Source organism: Crocodylus porosus, unplaced genomic scaffold, assembly GCF_001723895.1.
Source record: "Crocodylus porosus isolate Cpor-Errol unplaced genomic scaffold, CroPor_comp1, whole genome shotgun sequence".
Classification (NCBI taxonomy): Eukaryota; Metazoa; Chordata; order Crocodylia; family Crocodylidae; genus Crocodylus; species Crocodylus porosus.
In genome coordinates, this window is record NW_017728906.1 from 135,482,962 (window position 1) to 135,489,864 (window position 6,903).

The window sequence follows — 6,903 nt, forward strand, 5'->3', positions numbered from 1 at the left end:
TGCCCCTGGGAATGTGACCTGGCCAAACAGTTCACATGGACACAGATTGGTCTGGAAGGGAGGGTTAGGGGGAGTGAAGGAGGGAGCAAGGTAAGGGGTGAGTTTGGGATCCCTGTGAGATAGGGCTACTCAATCCTAATCCCAATCCTGATCCCAATGCCAAATTATTAAAACATGAGACTTTCTTTAGTTTACATGCCTGACCAACCTGATTGCCTTCTATGATGGGAAATCTGGCTCTGTGGATGTGGGCAGAGCAGTGGATTTGATAAACCTTGACTTTAGGAAGACTTTTAATATTGTCTCCCACAACATTCTTGCAATCAAGTTAATGAAGTATGGGCTGAATGAATGGACTGTAAGGTGGATAGAAAAGGCTGGATCATCACACTTGGTGCGTAATAATCAACGGTTTGATGTCAATGGTTTGACAGCTAATATCAAGCAGAGTGCCTCAGAGACTGGTCCCAAGGCAAATTTTGTTCAATATCTTCATCAACAATCTTTAAAATGGGATGGAGTGTACCTTTAGCAAGTTTTAGATGACAAGCTTGGTGGAGTAGTAGCTACACTGGAGGGTAAGGCTAGGTTTCAAAGAGACCTCAACAGATTGGAGGTTTGGACCAAAAGAAATCTGCCTCCAGTTCTGGGTGCCACACTTCAAGAGGGATGTGGACAGCATGGAGAGGGTCCAGAGGAGGGCCACTCATATGATCAGGGGACAACAAGACCTGAACCTGTTCAGCCTCCAAAAGAGAAGGCTGAGGGGGGATCTTGTGGCCTGTTACAAACAAGTCAGAGGGGACCAGCAGGCATTGGGGGAGTCTCTGTTCCCCTGAGCACTACCAGGAGTGACTAGAAATAATGGTCACAAGCTGGCAGAGGGTAGATTTAGGCTAGATATCAGGAGGCGCTACTTCACGGTCAGGGCGGCTAGGGTCTGGAACCAACTTCCAAGAGAAGTGGTGCAGGCTCCTACCCTGCGGGTTTTTAAGAGGAGGCTAGATGAACATCTTGCTGGGGTCATTTGACCCCAGTACTCTTTCCTGCCATGGCACGGGGTCAGACTAGATGATCTGCTCAGGTCCCTTCCAAACCTAGAAACTATGAAACTATGAAATCTCATGAGATTCAATCAGGACAAGTGGAAAATCCTACACTCAGAATGGAACAATCCCATGCACCACTATAAGCTGCAGACCAACTGGTTAAGCAGCAGGTCTGCAAAAAAGGCCTTTGGGGTTATACTGGACAATAAGATGCATATGAATCAACAGTGTGCCCTTGTTGTGAAGAAGATTCATGACATACCAGGTTGCATTAGTAGGAGGTTTGCCACCAGATCTAGAAAAGTGATTCTTCCTCTCTATTTGGCATTGGTGAGCCCACATCTGGAGTTCTGTGTCCAGTTTTGGGACCCACACTACAGAAAGGATGTAGACAAATTGGAGGGAGTCCAGCAGAATGCAATAAAAAAGGTTAGGAGGTTGGGGCACGTGACTTATGAGGAGAGGATGAGGGAACTGGGTTCATTTAGTCTGGAGATGAGAAGACTGAGGGAGGAATTAATAGCAGCTTTCAACAACCTGACGGGTGGTTCCACTCCAGATGTGACCTTACCAATTCCAAAGAGGATGCAGCTAAACTGTTCTCAGGGGTAGCCAATTACAGAACAAAGAGCAATGGTCTCAAGTTGCAGCAAGGGAAGTTTAGGTTAGATATTTTGGAAAAAAATCTTTCTCTCTAGGAGGGTAGTAAGGCACTGGAACAGATTACTGAGAGACATTGTGGAATCTCTGTCCTTGAAGATTTTTAAGACCTGGCTAGACAAAGCCTTGGCTGGGATGATCTAGTTGGGGATGGTCCTGCTTTGAGCAGGAGGTTGGACTAGATGACTCCCTGAGGTCCCTTCCAATCTATTTTTCTACAATTCCATTATTATACTTATTTTTTTATTTCTTTTTAAATATTTTTTTTTACTCATTTTTATTTTATCCTTTGGTGGCTTCAGTGGCTGAGTTCCTTCATTTTACCACCCAGTTCCCACCCATTGCCTCTCCACCTCCCATTTTACTACCCAGTCTCCATCATTAAATTCTTCCTCTTCCAGCCTCATGCTCCCCAACTAACCCATCTCTCCAACCCACCTCCACAAGAGGCCTGCCCTGGCTCACAGCCTTCTAGTCACAACTCTCAACTGTAGCTCCTAGTCAGGACCCTGCTTACCTGCTCTGTAATAACAAGCCACAACTGTGAAGGTCAGGAATAATCAGAGAAGGTTTTTTATCCTGAACATTTGAATGCTCCAGACTTGAGCTAACACTAACACATATAAACATTAGAAAATCTTAAAGCATGATGTATAACAAAATCCTCACCCTCTGTTCCTGCTTAAGTAAAAGGTGAAGCCCTGCTGCTGCTGAGGATTTATTTCTATCTATTATTTTGAAAAGAGCTAAAGAGTCTCAAGGGCTGTGAAACAGGAGAAAGGAGACTAAGAATGGATAGCAAAATTGCCCTAAGAAAGGTTAGGGAAAAGAAAGAAAGAAATCTCAAAACTATTAAAAAGGAGCAATGGTTGGTAACACCTTTGAAGTGAAGAACAATCAGCTATTAGGTCAGTTGATATTCTCGTGGTACGTCTACATGTGCCAATGTAAGGTGTATTAGGCATTTTTAAGTTGCATTAAGGGTGTGGGTCTACACATGTACATCCTTAATGCATCTTTAAAATGGCAATTTTAGGCTATTCATACCTCAATTTGATACCTACAAAAGCAGGTGTCAAATGTAGGCACAAATAGCTAAAGTGCCTTAATGCACATGCAGATGTGCTAAGGCACATTAATGTGGTGTATGCCAACTGGCTTCAGACTAACTTTAGTCCCAAGTCATTCCACACACCATGTTAATATGCCTTAGTGCATGCCTGTGTAGATGCATGCCTAAAATGACGTAATGTGCATTAAACAAATGTGCATTAAGTTTAGGTTCATGTAAAAGCATGTGTAGACATGCCCTCGGCTGCCTAAACATTAATACCACAGTTGTTACACTTTGGAGCTACAATCAAAGCAGGGTGCTTCTACTCTGGGCAGAAAGACCATAGCCCTGTTTAAGACATAGTTCCCACTTTGGGAAGGGAATCTTGTGAGTAAATAGAGTAATTAACTTCATAGTTTAAAACCAGGAATTATGCTTTAATCCAGTGTTTCCCAAACTTCTGATACCTGGGGTACACTTTTTTCCTGGATTAAAATTGGCAGCACACATTCCTCTTGCAACTGAAAAGGGGAGCAGGGCAGCATGAAAGTAGCAGTAGCAGCATGAATTCAGTTTGCAAATCCATAATGGCTGGAAGCTGCATGCATGCTGCAGCTGGGGAATAGGCAGCTAGGAGAAGCAATAGTAGCGTGGGCATGAGGAAAAGTCCGCCTCACAGGAGGCAATGCCAGGCTCTGTGAGCAGCCTCTGATAAGGTTCGCAGAGTTGCTTTCCTCTGAGCCCCAGGAACAGGGGAAGGAGATGGGGTGGGGGAACTGTGGGGCTCAGGCACAGCTGGGGCAGAGAGGAGTGTTCAGGGAGACTTGTTGGTGAAGCTCATCATGATGGAGGTGGGGGCTTTTTGAGAGGGCTTCTGGGTCCCTGTGATTTGCTGGACCTGGGAACAGATGAGAGGGGAGCATGGACCTGCACCTACTTGCCTGTTGGGGAGGCACAGCATGAGTGCAGAGCATGGCTGTGAGCACCCAGGAGTGCAGTGCAGCCACTTCTTCAGGGTGCAGGGATGGTGCAGCAGGAGCCGCTGGCAGATATCTGGACTTGATGCTGCTGCCATGTTTCATGGCAAACTTCACTGCTTTTGCAGCATGCTAGTGGGCCTTGGTACACCCTTTGCTTTAACCTAATAGTTTTGCAACCACTAGTTCTACCCTATGTCCTCAATGTAGGCTGGAGGGGGTCCTTGAGTTAGGCTCTGGGAGAGGCATGAGATGCATGGATACAAGCCCATTGCACCACCACATCCCAAAGACCCCTAGTGACCCCCAGCAGCCATGGAGCCCCCTGCTGACCCCCAGAACAGCCAGAGGTAAGCAGGGCCCATGGTGGGAGGGGACTAGATTAGCTCAGCTGCAGGGAGGCAGCTGAAAGGAGTCAAGGAGGGTCTTGGCTCACCCCTGCTCTTACTTGGCCTGGTCCCCCATGGAGACAGAAGGCGGGGGGAGAGTGTACTTACCAGTCCCTCTCCGGTAAACCAGGTTCCCCCAAAATCCCCGGGTAGCCCCCACTTGCCCAGGAGCAGTGCGGTGCTGGCGGTGGGCCCACTATGTATACACATAGTTTAAAAGGGCCTGGCAAAGGAAAAAAGCCTCAGTTAGGCTCTGGGAGATACACAGGTGCAAGGCCACCATGCCCTCTTACCCTGAAGCCCCCCAGCAAACCAGAGGTAAGTGGGGCCCATGATGGGAGAGGACTAACTTAGCTCAGGGAGGCAGCTGAGAGGAGTCAAGGAGGGTCTCACCCTGCCCCAACTTCTACTTGGCCCAGTGGCAGGAAGTCAGCAGGGGTCATAGGATTCCAGCAAGATAAACACCCAAATGTCCCTTGAAGGCATTCAAAGTAGGTGCTTGAACCACCTCTGGTGTCAATCTATTCCAAACCTTAGGGGCTCGGACAATAAAGAAGTTCTTCCTTATGTCTAGCCTGAAATGGTCAAGGAGGAGTTTCTGACCAGGATGTTGTCATCCCTTGGGGTGCTTTGGTGAATAGATGTTCCCCCAGATCCTGGTGAGCACCAGTGATAAACTTATAGATGACCACTAGATCACCCCTGAGCCTGAGCTTTTCCAGGCTGAAGAGTCCCATAGCTCCAGCCTCTCATCATAAGGTCTGTTTTCCTGACCTCTGATCATGCACGTGGCTCTCCTGTGGACTCTCTCAAGCTTCTCCACATCCTTTTTGAATTGTGGAGCCCAAAACTAGACGCAGTACTCCAGCTGCTGCCTCACCAAGGCCGAATATAAAGGAGAATGACATCCTGGGATTTGCTTGAGAAGTATCTATGGATGCAAGCCAGCATTTCACTGGCTTTACTAGCTGCAGCATCACATTGAAGGCTCATGTTCATCTTGTGGTCAGGCATGACCCCAAAGTCTACCTTTCATCCGTAGTGCTAGCCAGTGTAGCACTGCCCAGCCTATAAGCATGCTGCAGGTTTTTCTTCCCAAGGTAGAGAACCTTGCATTTTTTGGCGTTAAACACCATCAGGTTCTCATCTGCCATGGGGGCTGCTGTGCCCTTTTGCTGCCTTTTGTCCGAGATGCAATAGACTTTGTGCATCCAGGATCACTCCCTTGAGGAGCAACCACTCTTCCTGAACTCCCCTCCCCTTTGGGTCATGGTCCCTTAGAGCCTCACTGACAAGCTTCCTGAGCTTATCAAAGTCAGCTTTCCTGAAGTTGAGGACTTCTATATTGCTGACTGACTTGCCAGCTTTACAGTAAGTGGTGAAAGTGATCAGCTCATGGCCACTGTCACCCAGCTTCCCTTCAATCATTAGATCACTTATAAGGTCATCCCCCATTGCCAGTACCAGGCCGAGCAGTACTTTGCCTCTCGTTGGCCTGTAGACTTCTTGCATGCTCATCCATGCATGTGAGAAAGCTTTGCAAACAATCGGATTTAGCCGAGCACTCTTCCCACAAGATGTCTGGGTAGTTGAAGTCTCCCATGTCAACCCTGGACCAGGAGTGTGCAGCCTCAGCCAATTCCCTGGTGAACTCCTGGTCAAGCTCTTGATCCTGGGTAGGAGGTCTGTAGTAGACTTCCACCATTGTGTCCCCTGTGCTGTGTTCCCCATGGATTTTAACCCAGAGGGTCTCCAGTTGTTCACCCTGGATACCAATGTCAGCTTGTGGGGATATGTAACTTTCCTTGACATAGAGAGCTACATCCCCACCCCTTTTGTCCACTTGATCTCTCCTGTACAAGGTATAGCCATCTATACCTATGGCCCAGTCATGGGTGGACTCCCACCAGGTCTCCATTATCCCTATGACATCGTAATTGTTTGTGTTAATCAGGAGGACAAGTTCCTCCTGTTTATTCCCCAAGCTCCTGGCATTTGTGTACAGGAAGACAAGTGTCCCTTTGGTAGGCCCATGACTTGTCCACAGATGGTGCTAGCGAGCATAGCACTGCCGAGCCTATAAGCATGCTGTGGGGTTTTTTTCCCCTGAGGTGGAGTACCTTACATTTATCGGTATTGAACGTCATCAGGTTTGTATCCACACACTTACTAAGTTTATCAAAGTCAGCCTGGATCACTAGCCTGTCCTCAGGTGTGAACACTAGGCCCCAAAGTTTAGTGTCATCGCTGAACATGCTCAGTGCACTCTGACACCAATGTCCACATTGTTTATAAAGATGTTAAAGAGAACTGGTCAAGGACAGAGTCTTGGGGGACACCACTGGTCATGGAGCGCCAAAATGATTTGCTACCATCAACTAGTACTCTCTGGGTCCAACCTCAGAGCCAATTTCCAAGCCATTAGACTGTGGTGTAGCCAAGGCCACAGTTGGCCAATTTTTCCATGAGGAGGTCATGGGGCACCAGATCAAAGGCTTTTTTAAAGTCCAGATATATGATGTCAATCTGTTCTCCCTTGTCCAGGTGATATGTCACCTGGTCATAGAAGGAGATGAGATTGGTCAGAAAAGACCTACCATGACAAACCCATATTGGCTGTCACTCAAGATGTTGCCATCAGCCAGCTTATCAAGGAGGGTCTCTTTGATAATTTTCTCCAGAATCTTACCGGAGATTGAGGTCAAGCTGATTGCCTTGTAATTCCTGGGATCTACTTTCCGCCCTTTCTTGAAGATGGGTACCATCTTTCAGTC

At 47.4% G+C, this 6,903-nt stretch overlaps 1 long non-coding RNA gene across 1 annotated transcript in view; it reads right to left on the reverse strand.

Moving 5' to 3' along the window:
• Nucleotides 1-1,511: 1,511 nt before the first annotated feature.
• The window catches only part of LOC109306161, a 14,870-nt gene continuing 9,478 nt past the window's right edge, over nucleotides 1,512-6,903 (reverse strand). The window contains exons 2-3 of the long non-coding RNA XR_002099875.1: nucleotides 2,154-2,160; nucleotides 1,512-1,602 (exon numbers count right to left, since the gene is read on the reverse strand). This is a non-coding gene — a long non-coding RNA (uncharacterized LOC109306161). The remainder of the gene's footprint in view (nucleotides 1,603-2,153; nucleotides 2,161-6,903) is intronic.